Source organism: Triturus cristatus, chromosome 4_1, assembly GCF_964204655.1.
Source record: "Triturus cristatus chromosome 4_1, aTriCri1.1, whole genome shotgun sequence".
Classification (NCBI taxonomy): Eukaryota; Metazoa; Chordata; class Amphibia; order Caudata; family Salamandridae; genus Triturus; species Triturus cristatus.
The window spans coordinates 144,092,711-144,112,782 of NC_140585.1; the positions used below are offsets into that span (position 1 = coordinate 144,092,711).

General features: G+C 48.1%; 1 non-coding gene across 1 annotated transcript; it reads left to right on the forward strand.

Moving 5' to 3' along the window:
• The first annotated feature begins 18,590 nt into the window (after window positions 1-18,590).
• TRNAE-UUC (transfer RNA glutamic acid (anticodon UUC)) lies at window positions 18,591-18,662 on the forward strand. The gene has a single exon. It is a non-coding gene; the product is annotated as a tRNA-Glu (tRNA).
• The last annotated feature ends 1,410 nt before the right edge of the window (window positions 18,663-20,072 follow it).

Here is a 20,072-nt window from a genome sequence, read left to right on the forward strand (position 1 = left end):
CTTTGGAGGTATTCTCTGCTTACAAATAACGAAGAATAGAGATATTCTGTCTAGTCTTTGCAAGCAGTGAAAAGATAGGTAGTGCTGACTTTTGTCCCCGTTGAAACCCGTCATGCCTATCTTCTCCCCACTGATTGGTAGTTGGTTCTGCCCGGACCGCTTATTATAGGTGAACCATCCGGCTCCACTGGAAGGCACCCCTAATAAGGACATGTTCACTAAATATGGACTAGTCGCCGTAGCTTATAGCAAACTGTGGCATAAATATACCAAGAAGGACCCCGAGAGTCAGTGGCCACTGATGGGATCCTTCGACGACCATAAGATAGAAGCGCTAGAAATAGCTCTGCGTAGCAATAAAACGACGCCTACTATGCTTGACAGTATCGGCATGTGGCGCAAAGAAGCAACGCAACGGAAAAAGAGGGAAGAAGTAAAAGCAGAAAAGGAATTACGAAAGGCAGCTCACCTTGCCGCTAGAAGGTTAGAAGAAGACATAAAGGAGAGAAGGGAAACTAAACTAAGACAGGAGCCCGAAACCTCAGGCCAGTACGCTGTTAGGACCCCTTCTTTGCTCTACCCTGAGTTGTCCTCCAAGCAGCGAACGAATGACGAATTACTGTTAGGTCCCCCGATCATTTACATGCCCCCTCCGTATGCACCCTCCCAATCAGTAGTACAACACCCACAACCCCCGAACACGAGCGAAAGCAGTACAGGGGCCTCGGCCCTCACGGCCTCCGCGCCGGCTGAGCCTCTTGTGCCAAACCCAACGTCGGCTATAACGCTAGATGACCATGAGATGAGAAAGAAAGATTCCACCAGAATGAATCGATTAACTAAGGATGAACGAGCAGGAATTGATAAGATAGTAGGGACGCTGGTGGAGCGAAAAGAAAGTGAGGAGTATATAACAGACGTGTATAACTCGTATGCCGACAGCCGCAGACGACACTTCGTCGTACGGCTCTGTTATCACGCCCTGAATGCATATAAGGACAGATATCACGATAAAGGTCCCGAGGGCTTAGCGGCCCTATATAGGAAGGTAGACATTGGGGAAGAAAGAGAGGGCGATGTAACGAACCTCTTCACTCGTACACTCGAGGTCTACCGACACCTTAAAGAACATGGACAGACCACCAAAACAGAAACCCCCATAGCAACTAAACCCCAGGGAGGAAGGGCTGATGCCATGATGCCCATTAAAGAAGCTGCCCCCTACTGGGTCCCCCCACGGGGTCAGGGAACACACGACGACATCAACCACCAAGATGCGAAGGGAAGGGTTGTATATAACTGGGTCTATCAGCCGTGGGACCGGCAAGATATTTTGACTTTTAGAAAGACTCTACCCGACTTGAGAAAGAACCCGACTGCCTTCTACACAGAATTGGGTACAGCCTTAGGCTCAACGATAATGACGTTAGCAGATATCGACTTGTTCTTTGGGCTATGCCTGCCGGCTGATGTGTGGAAACAAATCCGGAAAGTTGACCACGCTGAGCCGTTCGGATATACCTGGGTACAACTCGATACCATAGATAAACAGCGAGAACCAGGACAGAAACCCCCGAAAGCCATCTTAGAGCTCCCAGACAAGATTGTACAAAAGCTGAAGACTCTAATCCCAGAAAGAAAGGTAGATTGGTCGATAGTGACGGCTTGCCGCCAGAAACCCCAGGAAGATGTGTCTGAATACTTCTCCCGATTCGAGACTGTGTTTTCCGATTACAGTGGCCAAGACATGACCACCGCAACCGGACACCACCTCTTTGTCCAGAATTATGTAAAGGGTCTGTCACAAGAAGTTTCCCAGAAGCTACAGACCAGCGAGAGTAGTTGGGCAGCCTCCAAGCCCGCAGCAATTCTCCAGATGGCCCAATACTACGAAAACCAGAAGAACGAGAACGATAGGGCATCAGAGAAGAAGAAAAAGGAATTAAAGGAGAGGGTGATGATAGCACAGTTGCAAGGGGTGACAATAGGAAGGGAACCCCCGAAAGAGAATTACCAACCAACCGCCCCTAGAAAGCTACCCCTAGAGACCATACACCTACACCCTACAACGGACGGAGAGACTTAGATGGGAATCAATGTGCGTTCTGTAGAGGGTTCGGACACTGGAAATCCCAGTGCCCGGTCCTTCTGGAAATGAACAAAAATAGGGACCCCAGAGACACAGCATATGACCCCAGAAATAGAGGACGGGGACGAGGGCACACGAACGACGCCATCAACGACAGGCCAGGCAGACCAAACACCTTTGATCGCCCCCGACAAAACCAGTGTCAGCAGTCCGACTACGAAAGCACTCATGACTTCGCATAGGACCGCCAGGGGCAAGGGAGGGATCCAGTCGAACTCCGTGTTGACCAGCAAGGTCCTTACGTCACCGCTAAGGTCTTGGGCACAAAATCTCCATTCCTGGTAGATACTGGGGCGACACGTAGTGCGTTATCTAAACGACTGATTCCTAGGGCACCCTTGTCTGGCTCACACGTAACCTCAATAGGCTTTGACGGAACGCCCTCCACTAACCCCTTATCAGCACCTATCCCCTTTGACTTAGAAGATAACACCACCGACACGACCTTTCTGCTCTCCTCCAACACCCCCGATGCTATTATGGGACTTGATTTGCTAAAACATTTTCGAGCTACCATCAGATGCTCCCCAGACGGAGTTCGAGTCATCCTACACGATAACCCAGATCTGTCCAGACCCTGTCACACACGGCGTATGCTCTCTATAACCGATGCTGATATGTCCCTACTCGACACATTACCTTCACATCTATGGGCTAAAACCGACTCAGACGTAGGGCGCATGGTGATCGACCCGGTACACGTAACCGTCCGACCGGATGCAGTGCTCCCAAAGCTTCCACAGTATCGGATATCACCCGAAGGCGAGAAGGCATTGGTGGAAATCATCGAGTCCCTAGTCGAGGCAGGAGTGGTAGAAGAAGTAGTCAGTAATGTTTGCAACAGCCCTATCCTACCCATTGTAAAAAAGCAAGGCGAGGGGGATGAGAAAGCCTACAGTTTCATTGTTGACTTGCGAGAGGTTAACAAAGTAGTCGTACCCCAGTACCCCGTGGTCTCAGACATCACCACCATCCTCACCCTGATTCCATCCACTGCCACCATCTTTACCGTTATTGATCTCAAGAACGCATTCTTTTCCATCCCCATCCACCCAGACAGCCGCTACCTGTTCGGCTTCACTTTAAAAGCCCGTTCGTACAGATTCTGCAGGGCACCCCAAGGCTACACTGAGAGTCCTAGTATTTATAGCCAAGCCCTCAAGAGGCAACTAGATGCAGTCCAACTACCCGATGGAGTGGTGTTGATACAGTACGTCGATGACATTCTTTTGGCGGCCGACACCACTCCACTTGCCGTCACAGCCACCATTCACCTCCTCCGCTTCCTTGCGGAGAACGGTCACAAGGTCTCCAGAAAGAAATTGCAATTCTGCCAGCCCCAAGTAACGTATCTAGGCCACCTACTATCCAAAGACGGGAGGAAACTTACCCCTGATCGAATTCAAACCATCCTAGAAACCCCTGTTCCCAAAACTCAGAAGCAAGTGCGGTCCCTAGTGGGCCTCACCTCCTTTTGTCGTCAGTGGTTGCCAAATTTCAGTCTTATCGTAAAACCTCTGCTTTCCCTGCTGGCTAAAGATACCCCCTTCCCCCTCCCCTGGACACCCGAATGTCAATCCTCCTTCCAAGAATTACGAGACGCCCTCTGCTCGGCCCCAGTCCTAGGAACCCCAGACTACACTAAACCTTTCTCCCTCTACACCCACGAAAGGGAGGGATGTGCGTTGTCTGTCCTAACCCAGTCCATAGGCCCTAAGCAACGCCCTTGTGCCTACTTCTCTGCCACTCTTGACCCCGTAGCCAGAGCTTTGCCCGCCTGCCTTCGAGCAGTAGCCGCCGCTGCTGTCTCTATCCGGCAAAGTGAGGGGATCGTGCTCTCGAACCCCCTCACAGTATTGGTACCCCATGCTGTTGATACCCTCCTGAACCAAACCAAGACTCAACACCTGACTAGCGCACGACTGACTGGTTATGAACTGACTCTGCTTGCACCCCACATCACATTGAAATGATGCACCACTCTGAATCCAGCTACACTACTGCCTCTCCCTGACGCTGACCCCAATGCATCCCCTATACATGATTGCGTGACCCTCACCGACGAACAAACCAAGAGTAGGGTTGACCTCCGGGATACTGCCTTCCCGGACCCTGACGGAGAACTGTGGGTGGATGGCTCATGCATCAAGCTCCCCGATGGCACCACCTCAGCTGCCTATGCAGTCACCACAGCTCGAACAGTTGTTGAGACAGCCCGCATCACACAGCGATCCGCGCAAGCGGCGGAACTAATTGCCCTCACACGAGCCTGCATCCTGGCAGCAGGGACAACCACAAACATTTACACAGACAGTCAGTACGCCTTTGGGGTAGTTTTATTTATTTATTTATTTATTGTTAAGTTTATAAAGCGCGACAGCTACCCAAAAAGGGTTTCCCGGCGCTAAAGATATGGACCACTTGAGGGAACTAGAAACTTAGAGGAGAGGTTGGAGCAGATTACTGGCTAAAGAGCCAGGTTTTGATGGCTTTGCGAAAGCGCGTATAGTTGGTTTCCAAACGTAAGTGCTGAGGAAGGGAATTCCAAAGCTTAGGACCCAATAGGGAAAAAGATCTGCCCCCCATCCTTGCTAGGCGAACTTTAGGTACACAGAAAAAACCTTGTTTTGATGATCTCAGACAGCGAGCCGGAATGTAGGTTCGCACAAGGGTTTGCAGATAGCTAGGGGCATTGCCCCATTTGATTCTGTGCATATAGCTGAGTGTTTTAAATTTGACCCTTTTTCCGATCGGTAGCCAGTGGAGTGCCTTAAGATGTCCTGACATATGTTCCCTTCTGTTGCATTTGCAGAGCAACTTTGCTGCAGCATTCTGCGCCAATTGTAGGCGGCGCATGGTTGCCTGTGAGGACCCCAGGTAGAGAACGTTTCCGTAGTCTAAAACGGGAGGTGATTAATGCATTTACCACAGACTTTTGGGTGTCGTCCGGTAGCATCCAGATGATTTTCCTGAGCCACCTCAGGATGGTAAAACAGGTGGATGTTAGGTTAATAACCTGGGGCTCCATGGTTAGGCCATTGTCAATGATAATGCCTAGATTACGAACTTTTTGTGAAGGAGTGGGTAGGGAACCCATTTCGGATGGCCAGTGTCTTGGGTTCCAAAGGGTTTGATTTGGGCCCACGATTACAACCTCCGTTTTGCTACCATTGAGTTTGAGCATATTTTTGCTCATCCAGGTGGAGATGTTCCTAAGACCAGACTTCAGAAGGAAGGGGGAGTCCTGGTCACCATTGGAGAGTGAGAAAATAATTTGTGAATCATCAGCATAAGTAAACATGTTTAGACCTGCTGCTTCAGCGATCTGAGCAAGCGGAGTGACATATAGGTTGAAGAGCAGAGGGCTTAATACCGAACCTTGGGGGACACCATGAGGGGATAGGTGGACATTCGAGGTCGCATTACTGGAGGTGATTTGAAAAGTCCTAAGAGTTAGGAAGGATGATATCCAGTCCAATGCTGTGCCCCTGATACCTATAGTGGAAAGTGAGTTTAACAAAGTGTCATGGGAGATAGTGTCAAACGCCGCACTGAGGTCGAGTAGAATCAGTGCGGCGGTCTCACCTCTGTCAACTAGGAGGCGAGGATTTTCCGTCACACCCAGCAGTGTGGTCTCTGTTGAAAAACCAGGGCGAAAGCCCGATTGGGAGGGATGGAGTATGTTGTTTTCCTCTGAGAAACTAGCGAGGTGTCCATGAACATGTTTTTCCATAACTTTGGAGAAAGCAGGTAAGAGAGATATTGGGCGGAAATTTGCCAGGATTTTTGGATCTGCCGATGGTTTCTTAAGAAGAGGTGAGACCATGGCATGTTACCACTTTGGGCTCTTATGGAAAGAGAGGGGATTCTTGACTTCTCATGGCACACCCATCCTGCATGGAGATCTAGTCTCTGCCCTAACCGAAGCAGTCCTCCTCCCCACACGGTTAGCTGTGATCAAATGCCAGGCACACAAGAAGGTGACAGACATTATAGGACAGGGAAATGCACTAGCTGACATTACTGCCCGAACCACAGCCGAGAATAGGTCCATGACCCGTATGTACGTGACCAGGTCACAAACTGAGAAATGGAAGGATGCTAGGGAAACAATTAGGGATATCCAACTAGCCAGCACACCACACGAATTAACTGAATGGGCCCGGGTGGGATTGAAGGACGATGACGGTTGTTGGCGAACTAAAGACTCGAACAAATGGTTGCTACCCGACTCATACTTGATCCCCATGCTGACCATGGCACACTCCCCCGCACACATAGGGTCTGCCCCCATGATCGAACTCATCTCCAAAGTCTGGCACAACGACAGAATACCAGACTCAGCCAAACGTCTGGTCCAACAATGCCTAGTATGCCTCCAACACAACCCTGGGAAAGGAACTGCTGTACCCCGGGGAGGGTTTGGGGCACCCAATCAGCCCTTTGAAGTCCTACAAATGGACTATGTCCAGCTAGAAAGGTGCCAAGGTTTAAAGTATGTACTTGTCGTTGTGTGTGCCTTCAGCAAGTGGGTGGAAGCCTACCCAACCCATGACAACACCGCTATGACTACCGCAAAAGTACTACTGAAGGAATTCTTCCCCCGATACGGCTTTGTCGAATTTTGTGGAGCGACAACGGCCCCCACTTCGTAGCCGAAGTTATCCAACTCATCTTAAAAGGGTTGGGTGTAAAACAGAAATTCCATGCGGTCTTCCATCCCCAATCTGCAGGCCTGGTTGAGCGACACAATGCCACATTGAAGCTTAAGATAGCAAAAATAGTCGCCACCACAGGGCTAAGATGGCCAGACGCTCTCCCACTAGCATTGCTATCAATGCGTTCCACCCCCACCAAACACCACTTAACCCCCTACGAGGTCGTCTTCGGGCGGCCCATGAACCTTTGGACTGCACCAAAACCGACATCCATCCACGACGTCCCGGACGTCCTCATGTCTGATTATCTGTACAATCTAACTAAAACGTTGTCTATCATCCATCAGCAGGTGCTGCACGCCATTCCCGATGTTTCCAGGGGCCCCGGGCACGACATCCAACCTGGTGACTTCGTCTTAGTGCGTAACTTCCAGCGCACCAAGAGTCTGGAGCCCCGGTGGACGGGCCCCCTGCAAGTCCTGATCACCACCCGAACAGCTCTTCGAGTGGAGGGGAAACGCAATTGGCTGCATGCACACCACTGCAAGAAGGTATCACCGACCCTGACAACCACGGACAACGTCACCGCCCAAGAGGAACTTCTGGACAAAGACCGACCATCCCTGAGCCGCTGCCCGGATACAGAGACACTTGAATTGATTGAATATCCCGATCCCACTGTGCCATCCAAAGAAGGTTATAACTTGCGACGAAAGGAGAGAACTTCGGCTAAGCAGACCACAGGCTAAGCGGAAATCTCAGAGCGGTAGCCTAGTCACCTCAAAGGCCACCAGGAGAGAAACTAAACAAAGTCTGTGGTTCTGCCCGCTACCGAGTCTCTTGAAGGTGATGGAAGCGCCCAACATGAAGATGATGGAAGCAACCGGACGTCCGAAGATCCACTACAGAAACCCAAAGACTGACCGAATGCACAGCTTAAAGACTATTACACTTTTCATTACCCTTCTCTTTTGCCTTCTCCTCATGGTCACCTTCTGGATCATGGAGGAGAACACACCCGCTCATAAGACATTGCTGACCACCGTTCAACCTACCACCACCAAGGAACACCATCTGATCTCACTTTCACCCCAACTCCGAGAAAGGCGTAAGGAGTTCTGGAATAACTCTTTTGTGCAGTTGCTCCACCAACACAATCTTGCCACCAACGCCACTAACTGCTGGATCTGTGGATTGCTACCACATGCCACTGGGCACTCAATCCCTTTCATCCCTTCACCTTTTTCTGTCCATGGTTCCTGCCTCGCCTGGCTGATCCTCCTGCAGGAGAGCTACAAGGACAATGCCACTTCCGGCAGAACCATGTCACACTTCTACCATGGGTTCTGGCTGAACAAAACTGGTAGAACTTCCGCCCTCTTCTGCCCTCTGAGATCGAACACTTCCTTTCACATGGACATCCCTGCCAAAGAACGAGTTGAAATGCAAGTGTTCAACAATCCAGCCAGACCCACCTTCTCTTACCTCCGAAAACGGACGGCCGCCACCCTAACAGTGGCCCTGTCCGTCATCAACATCACTGGATCTGTATGCCTCGAAGGCCTGGGGGCACAGCTGGTGGGCCACAGCTCCTGCCTCATCACCCGAACATTGGACTCAGTTGACCCACCCTCCTTTGTTGCCTCCCCGAATATTTACTTCGTCTGTGGTACTAAGGCCTACACCTGGCTCCCGAAAGGTTGGGGAGGCACCTGCTACATCGCCTTTGTCCTTCCCCCGACATATGTGGCTCCAGCAAACCATCACCGACAGAAACGTGCCAAAGACATTGTACAAGCCGACTCCACCGGAGCGCAGTTCATGGACGCAGTAAAAGGCCTTGTTCCACTCTGGGGTCCAATGGCAAACAGCCGTGCCATCCGCCACTTAACCCAGGCAGTCGAAACGGCAATGAACATTACGGCTGGCGCCCTCGCCAACAACACCGCCGAGCTCCAGGCCGTCCGCTTAGTGGCTCTTCAGAACCGCCTCGTTCTAGACGTGGTTCTGGCAGATCGTGGAGGAGCATGCCGCATCATTGGGTCCAGCTGTTGTACCTACGTACCAGATAACTCACCCTCAGTCTACAAAGCAATTGAACACCTCCACAGACTGTCCACAGAGGTCCATCAAGAGCAAGAAGAATGGTCGCTGGGGAGTTGGTTTTGGGACGCTATTAAAAGTTGGGGATGGAGGCTGTTTTCATTTATCCTAATACCGATTGTGGTACTATGTGGATGTTGTTTGGGGATTCAGTGTCTGCCACCTTTATGTTCGCTTTTTATGAACTGCATCTGCCCTAAGACTTTGAACTTTGAAACAGAACGGATGAAAGCCCTTTATGAGGTGGAAGTCCGTAGTATTATGGGGATAAATCCGAACTAGACAAGCTGGCGAGATATGTTAAAAGGGAGGACTGTGGAAATTTAGCTTGCAAACTGAACATTATCTGCGCCATCTTGCCTCTCCCCAGCGCCACGCACAGCGAATACACGGCCGCCATTTTAGGCACCCCACTCTCTCCCCGCTCATTGTCAATCGCCAGCGCGTTCCCCTTGGCGCTGCGAGCATCCCCCGCGCGCTGGCCACCCCCGCTCTCTCATACAGGCCATAAACCCTCTCTTTCTGCGCGACCCTGCTACGGAACCACATCCGACCGACATCCCATACATGGTCATGCCTCTCCTTTGATAACCCCCTTACTCTGCGCCCCATTGTCTGAACTGGTCCCAGGCCATCACCTAGCCCTGCGGATGCAGTTTATTGCCCCTACTGTAAGGGAAACACCCCACATCAAAGGGATTACAGTAGATCAAAGCCCCTACCCCCTGAGACCCGACCGGTCACACACACCCCCAGGAATTGGCGGAATACCCTGCTGCGCAATAGCCATCTCCTACTGTGGGTGGGGTGGGAACTTCTACTGTATCTATGTGTGGGATCGGATCTGAACCGGGGCTTCAGGGGATATTCTCCCATACATCAAGGGAACCTCAAGAATGTACTATGTGTAATAAAGCAATAAACCAGTGTATAAGAGACCAGGTCTCAGAGATGCAGTTAGAGCACCTCGTGACAATACCTTGCTGTCTGATCTGATGTGTTCTGCTCCGACGGAATAAAACTTTGTTTCCTGCCTTCCAGTCTCCGGCGCCTGCCTCTTTCATTGGTAAATTATTGAGTGGTATGAGAGGCGATTACCGCCGGGCAAATACTTGAAAGGTTATCGACTGAAACTGCCGCTACCATTTAACAGTGATGCTCCACATATGTGTTTTATCATTCCTGTGCCTGTGTGGACACCTTTCTCCTGTGGCTGCACAGCAGTAACACACACAGTGTGGACTTGACTCCACACACCCTCCACACCGCATAACTTACAAGGAGACACACAGACCGGAAAGCAGTGTGTAAAAGAAAGGCTTTAATAAAATGTTACCAGATATAAAATAGAAATTGGTAACTATTCAACATATGAAGGTTGATGACAATTTCACCAAAACTGTTGGCCAAAAAACTGAAATTGAACCTGTTCCTCACGTAAAGCGCTCTAAAGGCAATGGGCCAATGATTACGCTAACCGTAAAAAATAAAATAAAAAAAAAGAGTGCGGCTGAAGCAGTATTTTCACTGGAATATGTCCCTGAGCCCCTGATGGATGGATCAGGTGGACCAGACTTACCCATGACAAAGAAAGACATTGTCTGGCTATGTCATGTGTTACTGTCCCCAAGTAACCCATGGAGGATGCTACACCCAGCGAAAAGAGGCTATACATTTACCATGTGTGCCCATGGAACAGGCTTGCGACACTCCTACCAAGATTGACGGAAGCATCCATTATTACCAATGACATCAGACCATATAATGACCCAACTGGAGACAAAATTAAACTCCGTTCACATTGGACACCATATTCAGACAAGAATGAGAGTTTGGTGGAATCAGCACAAACATTATGAGAAGCATGTAAAGTCTCCCTGTGACGAGAGACAATGAAAGAAACAGCGATTGCTAGAAAAAAAAGGTGAGGAAGCCCTTAAACAGACAGAAACAAAAATTGTCAGAATAACAGTTGCCGTAGCAAAATTTGAGTCATTTATATTCCCCAAAGTATGTAAAATCCCAGAAAAATGACGCAATATAGTTTGAAATGCCAGTCCGGCAGTTTGCAATTCTTTTTTTATGTGTGGATGTATTTTGCGCTGAAAAAGCTGTTTAATATGAGGCACAGGGTCAAGACTGATTTGCATATAGCTGGGTTCAAACTTGAATGGCATGGTGAGCAAAAAAACAATGGATTTAGGCCCAGATCTCTATACCGGGGTGAATGTATGACATTATTCTGCATTCTGTGCATCAATTCTTCTTTTTTGCATTTGTCGCCCCAAGTGGGATGGGTATGCCCAGACTTGGGTCCCGTGCTCTCCATGCCACTGGAGTCAAGCTATCCTGGCTGATCGAGGCCAGAGTTAAATTCAAAGCACTCTGTCTGACACACAAAGCCATACACAACAGGGGCCCCAGTAAAATTAGTAGCTTGGTGGGCCTTTATGGCACTAACAGAAGCATCAGACCCTGCTCTGATGGCTTATTAAAAATAATCATAATCAAGCGAGCCAGATGGGGTGGCAGATCCTTGGCGCGTCTGGCACCCAAGCTGTGGAGTTCTCTTCCACATGAATTTAAGCGTCTGGAATCAGAATCAACTTTCCGAAAAAAAGATGAAAACCTGACTTTTCCAGCAGCGCCACTAATCCCCTCTAACTTCTGTGTCTTATCGGACACCCAGTGCTGGGAAGCCCTTCGGCAGCTTTGCGCCCTATAAATCCCATAAACATGAACAACCATAACCAACTCCCAGAATTCAGTTTAAACACCTGACCTACATTTAGTCGTCATGCCTGGACCTGGGAAATATACAATCTCTGGTGAGGAAGGTGGGGAGTGCACGTCCAGCTCAGTGGTACTTTTACTTTCACAACGTGAATGTAAGTTCTAAGCCATTACACTTAAAGGGCCAGATTTACAATAACAGGCGCATCCCTGCATATTAGCAGGGATGCGCCAGTTATTTTGCGTGACCATGGATGCGCCGCATTATGTGGCGCAAGGATAGACAGATGCGTGCAGCATCTGTCGCCGTAAGGGTGACACAGTTCGGGAGTTGTGTCGCAAGCGTGACGCAACTCCAGCACTGCCCAGGGGTGCCCTATACCATACATGCTGCGTCACTCCTTACACCTGCTTCAAACAGGCGTAAAGATTTGACGCAGCTGGGATGTAAAAGTGACTCAGTGAAATCTTGTAGATTTCACTGCGTCACTTTTACGGGGCTTCCTTGCGATGGAACGCCCACCCTGCATACATTTTACCTGACGCAGGTATAATGTAGCGCAGGGCTTTACAACGTGACGCATCTCACTAGATGCGTCACGTTGTAAATATGTCGCATAGTGACACATTGTTTACGCCGCCGCTGCATCACAAAAGTGACGCAACTGCGGCGTAAAAGTGCCGCAAGGGGCTTGTGAATCTGCCACAAAGAGTTTTAAAAAGATTCAGTTTCATATAAAACAATTCCTCATTAGGGGCCCGAGCCATCATTTAATTTGTTTCTTGAAAAAATAATAATATGTATATATGGATATGAATTGTATCCGATTCCTCGTGGCGGCTCCTGGCAGGGATTTGGCGGCCTCCGGCTTCCAATAACTATCGAGGACAGGCGGCAGAGAAGTAACAGGACTCTGTCTTTTCCTTCTCGCCCAGAGAAGGCAAAGACAGTGTCCACTTCTGCTCTGCCGCTTCAGCGTCCCCCCCCCCACTCTTTCCTTCTTCCCTCTCTTTCTGTCTAGCAGTTCATCTCTTCCTGAAAACCGTTACTTCAAGACGGGGTTCTCACTCTCTTTCCTCTCCTTTCTTTTATTTGCTCCCCTGTGAAATGGATCCAAAAAAGAAAAACACTTTTGCTGGAAATGTGGTATTTTAATTCCTAAGTGCAGCATCTGGAATAAAAGGTTAAAAATATGAAAAATAACTAAATAAAGTAAGACAGAGTGGTAGCAAACTGACCAGATTGATTTTATTCACACCCAAACACATTAGCGCCACTTTTACAGAGTTTGCCAATAAAGCGCTATTTTTGTTTTCTTGTCTTTGGTTTCCCTGGGCTTGCAACTAGTGCCCCAATCCTGGAGGGACTTCAAAGTGTGGATTGGAAAACAAAATGTGTACTGCGGCTCTGCGTCGAGGGATGTGGTCTTTTTACCATACTGCTCATGTTTTGTAAGGATATAAGCAATGGACATTGAAATGGGTCCATTCAGGGCCCTGTGGTCATGTTCTTAACTTTTCAGAAAAAAGCACTCACTGATTTCTGAATGGTGAGTGTAAAAGCGTTAAGGTAACCATGTTGTTCCTGCTTACATTTCACATGGTTTGCTAAATTTTGCATTCCCTATGAGGGTTTGCTTTTTCCAGGATGTTGTTACTTTTTTTTGTAGGCCGCATATTGCTCTTGTCTAGTGCATCATTTAAATTGAGCCGCATCCAGGTGTTTATAGTTGGCAGCAATTGGGTTGTAGTTGAAGGCAGTGTGAGTTTTTCTCATTGGGGCAGTATGGTGTTCACTGGGGGAGAGGATGTGGCACTATGACCAGAGCTGCTTAATTTAGAACTGGGGAACCAGGGTCAGCCTTAATGACCAGTCCACCTGACCACTCTCATGAGGGAGCACATTCCCATGCTAGGCCTTAGAAGGTTTCGCAAGAGCTTAGAAGCGCTGGTGTTTTAGCACCAGCAGGTGGACCCTAGCAGTGGCAAGTGTGGGTTAACCTTCAAGGTTTGTCCACCACAAGCCATACTGAAGTTCACCTCAAGTCTTGCAGACAGGCCTATGAAGCAGCACACCCTAGAGCAGAGTCACTGAGGTCACGGGACACTTGAGAAGGGCCAGCTCTAGGGCAGTGCAACCGGTGTGACTGCACCGGGTGCTGACTTTGGGTGAAGGCAATATGTTTGCAAGTATATTAAGGTTTTAAAAGCGCTTGCTGCCTCCTTCCTGGCCTCCATCAATTTTCGGCAACAATAAAAATGTCATGATGACTCTGGTGTTTAATGTTCTTCCTAGAGAGAGATCATTTTGTCTAGTGGAAGTTTTGATTCATGGAAAGGTAGCTCAGAGGGTTAATGTGCCCGCTGCAAAGAACATGTACCATGCAGATTGTGAGAAGCTGGCCTGGTATATGCTGTCCACTAGTTATAGTGGGCACCTTGTACCAGTCCAAACAACCCTTATTGATGAATTGGTTAAAGACAACCTTTATTGAAAGCTATCGTAGTGGTAGCTATGGAGAGCAGCCTTCAGGCTTCGTCTTGAAGGAGTGTGAAGCAGCTTGGTTTACCAGATTATAACCTCTTGAATTACTAAATGAAAGGAGATCCACACAAGGTACATATAAAATATATGTATTTATTTCTAAACACTCACTACTAATCTCTTTATGAGATTAGAGTCCAAGATACACAATAATATAGTTCTGCATGCACCACCTTACCCAGGCTGCAGTGACTCATATGTTGATCCCGGAGATTCACATACAGATCTGCGAATGTTCTCCTCCTTGGTGCCAAATAATGCAACAGCTTTGGAAACATTACAATTCATTTATGAAAACAAACTGAACACTGCAGTTCCAAATCTTGCAGTGGCTTTACGCATTGCGTTGACAATCCCAGTTACAGTGGCTTCAGGGGAAAGAAAAACTGAAATTGATTCAAAATTGTTTGAGGACATCAATGACTCAAGAGAGACTGAATCATTTGGCCCTGTTATCAATTGAACATGACATTGCTAGATCTCTGGATTACGGACAGCTTATCAGGGAATTTGCAGCACAGAAGGCTCGCAAAGTTGACTTCCTCTCATAAAGAAGTACGCAAGAGGTTTTCCATGGTTTTAATCAGACTCGCTATGTTGCTACTCACTAAGTATGCAGAAATGAGAAACACAGGTGGTAAGATAACGAAAAAAGGAAAATGGAATTGGAAAAGTGGAAACAATATAGAAGAGATAGCAAACAGTAAAACACAAAAAGGTAAAAAAGTAAAAGAAAAAGTTAAAAAACATAACATAAAAAACAAACAAATAAAAAAAAAGCTGGGTATTGCTGCTACCTCCACGGGGTGCCTGGTGGCAACAGCGAAAGCTGGCAAAACGCGGCGGCAAATTTTGGAAAAAGTTAAACGCTTGTGTCACAAGGCGGCTATGCAGTGTCTGCAACGGACATGGCCATGCATAAGACACCATATTCTATATGGTATTAATATTACTGTTTCCGGGTAAAGAACCACAGATTCTTTCTCTGTGGGGGGCTGTGGGTCCGGGGCCCCCCTGTCATGGCCCTACAGCCGTCTGTGCCAGTCCCTCACGTCGTGTGTCACAATGCCCTCCTCCTCCTAAATGTTATCGTTCTGAGACGAATTTGGAAGGGTAGGAGCAGCCGCAGGTACTGGTCATCTAACGCCTTTTCTGGACGTTTTATTAAAACACCTTCCTGAGCTCCGCCCCGCCCGGACCCCCTGTTCCGGGGCCCCCTACCTACGCTCCCTGCACAGGGCCACCATGAGCCTAGAGCCGCCCCTGCACCAACACAGGGGTCCACAGGCTCAACAAACACACACACACTCCCTCACACAATACACACACAAACACGCTCCTCCCTCACACCCCACAAGAACCGTCTCACCCCCTAGCAGACACTCTCAGCAGCATCACCTGATGCCAGAGTCAAAGCAACCAGCTCCCAGGGCTGCTTCCGACTGGGCCCGGCCTGGCTCTTCAGCCCAGGGGCCCCTGGCTCTGTCTGATGATGGAGGATTGCAGCGGGGGCTGCACACAGGGAGTGGGGAGGGAGACCCTCCCACCCGAGTAGTAGGAGAGAGCTGGGTTGTAAAGGAGAAGAGAGGAGGCAGGAAAAGCCCAGGTGTGTGAGTGGCTGAGAAAGAGGCGTTTCCTAATGTAAAAGAGTTAAGAATTTGCAAAAATCCTTCGGGACGGATTTGAACCAGCCTCCAAAGGCTGTCCAGCACTTCATTGCAGTCCTCCGCTCTACCAACTGAGCTATCAAGGGTTCAGCTGGGGTAAGGTGACAAAGGGCGGTATATGGTATGAGAAGTGGGCACAGAGGCTGCCCTTCTAGACATCTTCCTGTTTCTAATCACTTGGTAAAGCTGCAAACCCGACCGATATATAGCTATTTAATTTAAAGGGAGAATGGACAGGGTTTTAAGTGGAATGAAAAAACTGGGAGGCCTCTCAAGGGGGCGTGGTATAATAATTAAAGGGCATGGCTTAAAAACACGTCAGCTAAAAGTCTGGCTTCCCATAGTGTATCACCTGACTTGTATTTTGCTGTTTTTCATTGCATTCAGATATATGATACACCAAGTAACATCATACCTGCAACAAGTCAGGACTATTGGCTTTGTCAATGGTTGTTAGTTGCATAGATAAATAAGCAGCAACTATGTTTTTTATATAATATTGAAAAAGCTTCCACTTGAAGCCCTGGTGACACCATGACAATGCTGCTTCTCCCGAGTTTCAAAAAGAGAAGGGAAATCCAGAGAGGCAATGACTCTCTTTAAAGGATTTTCCTTCCCCTACACGCTCACCTGGCATGACGTCATGCCGTAACTTCTCCACTAGTGAGGAGTGAGCAGGGCGCACCGATGTGCTGCTGTTACTGCAGTCCGGAAAAACAACGGACCGCCTGTGCCAGGGCACAAAACAGAGCCGGATAGAGACCCGTTTCGAGGCCTCCTTTAAAAAATCGGCTGGTGCTCAGCACCGGGGAGACCCGGCCCACTTAAAGCCCTGAGAATGGGTGAGCAGTGACTGCTTTTGATGATATATTTCATTTATTATTTTGGGATCCAGAAGTTAATAATTGGATTATGTTATCTAGTTATATATATATATATATATATATAGGGCTCAAACACCAGGTTTCTAGGTATTGCATCAGAGTTATTTTTTGTATTTTTTTTTATTTAGGATACATTCTTGCTGTAGATCCTGGGTAACCTTTCTTAAGTTGCATTAAGGGTTCACTTTTAAGGTCCAGATGTTCTTTGTAACATTAAATTCTTAAAAGTGTTTTTGCGGATTGTGCATTTTAATTAAAAAAAATGGTATTCATGTATTCTGGGGTTCAATGTTATCTTATTAAACAATATAATGTCAAACTTCATCAAGTGTTACACTTTATGTTTCTGGTCTGTAATGTTGGTAAAGGTGATTCAGTCACTGGAGGCCGCCAATGTCAGCGAGTCCCTGTCTGTGAATGTGAAACACACTCAGACCCCAGGGGGCCCCAGGTGCTGGTCTTAAAGTACAGGGACTGGTCCTTGTAATAGGATCTGTTTAAACACCAGAAGCTGACAAGAGGGATGTCCCCTCTGACCTATCAGAGCTCTTATATGCTGTGGGTGTAACAAAGATGGTAATAGGAGGAGACTGGGTTGAAATGCTGAGCCATTGTCAGCCCTTTGCCCCTCGGGTAGCATCGTCTCAACGTCAGTGTCACCTCCTCTATAAAAGATGTCTGCCAGAAATCCAGTGTGTGGGGTCAGAGGGCACTCAGAGGTTACTGGGCCATAGTTGTATCAACGAGGGGTGTTTACTTCCGGTGCCCCAGGGCCTCCGTACTCTGTGGCCCCAAACTAGGGACCAAGCCCTCCTTTTAGCATCTGACTCTCAGAATAAGAAGACAGAGCAGCCAAAAGCTTACTTGGGGCCACATGTATGAAAGGAACAGCTGGGGACAATAAAGTGCACCCTGACACTATTAGCGCACACTTGTTACATCCATTGTAAACATAGATACATATATTGATGAACTTGTTTACATTTTACATGAATAAATTTGGAAACATTTGTACTTCAGAATGTTTAATCTGCCTGCCCAGGCCTAGCTATTTTTAAAGTTTTCTCCATTCGAGTCTTTTAAATTGATTTGAATTTTAGAGAGGAACAACACAGCAGAGAATGACTGCAAATGTGTCTTTACTTGTTTTTAACCTCAAATGTCTACTTTTGTAAAAACACACCGCAGAGGCTCCTCCTCCGCTCTCCCAGAATGCTGTGCGGGATTCTTCGGGGTCTGCACCCCTCAAGGCTGCTGATGTCCCATTGCTGCTCCGTGGCCCTTTTGGCTGTGGCGGTGCTGCCCCCTGGCGGTCACCCTGTGCATGTGAAGATACCTGGGAAGAAGCCAAGGTGCACCTGAGCTGGTCCTCCTCTGTGTGAACCAATCGAGTGTCAGGACTGGGGTCGGTGCTGTTAGTAGGGGGAGAGGGGGTGTGACTGGAGCCCCTGGAGGGCAGCCTGGGCCCTGTGACAGGTGCAGGGAGAGTGTGGTTCAAGGATCTGCTGGAAGGTAACTGGAGAGGGGTCTGTGGGGCCCTCAGCCAGGTGAGGAGACACAGGAGTGAAGGGGTGTCCTGGGGAGAGGGGCGTGGCTTTGTCTGGCTGGTGGGGGGGGCAGTAAGAGGCAATGCGGGGGCTGCTGCTGTCCTCTGGTCCTGGGCTCTGTGTCTGGAGAAGTTCCAGGGTTGTAAATAATGAGACATGAGCAGGTTGTTGAACAAGTGGGGTGCATGTTACCCCATTGATTATCAGACCCTGAGGGTGGCAATGTAACTTGAAATGTACAGAATGGAGTCTGACAGGAGAGACTTCTCTCACAGAAACAGAGCTGTGATATTCTCATGCAACCTCCCATATGGTCTAGCGGTTAGGATTCCTGGTTTTCACCCAGGCGGCCCGGGTTCGACTCCCGGTATGGGAAGATGATATCTTTTACTACAGGGACATATTAAACTTTCTCTTATTTCCTACAAACCAAAAATACCCTAAATATTAATACATTTCCCTTCCTTCTCTTCAAGCTGCTATCAGTCTAAAGCCCTTTGAGGTTTGCACGACCCCACAGCTCTTGTTCCCGCCCCAGCCCTTGCTGCAAAGCTGCTGTATATTAATGACCCGGAGGAACAAACGTCAGATTAATACTACGAATGGTTATTCTTTGTTTGTCTTTTATTGCACAACAAAGAGTACAGATTATAAATAAACAGCGCGTGGATTACAAAGCACCAGCTTCCTGTGCTCTCACTGTGGCAGATGCTTGTTTATTTTCTGCTCCGCACGTGCTACCGAAGAGGCGGTTTCAGACTCTGTTTTCTGACATTAATCCCGTGCCTGCTGACCAATGGAAAGTCTACAAGTGACCAACAGCTGCATCCTGTGTCTTTAGATGATTGAAATGTGACAGGTGGTGCGCAGAGGCGGTTCCATGGTGTAATGGTTAGCACTCTGGACTCTGAATCCAGTGATCCGAGTTCAAATCTCAGTGGGACCTGAGTTGCTTTTGTTATTTACTGAATTTGTTTTGTATTATTCTAGGTATTTAGCAGTGACCAGAGAGCCCATTTCTCTCTCTCAGATGACCACTCCCTTCCTGTTTTCATCCTCCTGGTCTCTGTGGACATATATACATTGGGGCAGATTTACAAGACCCTTGCGCAACTTTTACGTCACTTTTCCCATGTTAAAAGTGACGCAAAAGTGGCGCAAGGGGCTTGTAAATCTGCCCCATTATCTTTAGGCGTTGCTGGGCATCATGTGATGCTCCACACAGGTGTTTTATCATTTCTGTGCCTATGTGGACACCTTTCTCCTGTGGCTACACAGCATTAACACACACAGTGTGGACTTGACTCCACGCACCCTCCACACCGCATAACTTACAAGGAGACACACAGACCGGAAAGCAGTGTGTAAAAGAAAGGCTTTAATAAAATGTTACCAGATATAAAATAGAAATGTTCTTTCTTTTATTTCTGCAATTTCTTGGTAACTATTCAACATATGAAGGTTGATGACAATTTCACCAAAACTGTTGGACAAAAAACTGAAATTGAACCTGTTCCTCACGTAAAGCGCTCTAAAGGCAATGGGCCAATGATTACACTAACCGTAAAAAATAAAATTAAAAAAAAGAGTGCGGCTGAAGCAGTATTTTCACTGGAATATGTCCCTGAGCCCCTGATGGATGGATCAGGTGGACCAGACTTACCCATGACAAAGAAAGACATTGTCTGGCTATGTCATGTGTTACTGTCCCCAAGTAACCCATGGAGGATGCTACACCCAGCGAAAAGAGGCTATACATTTACCATGTGTGCCCATGGAACAGGCT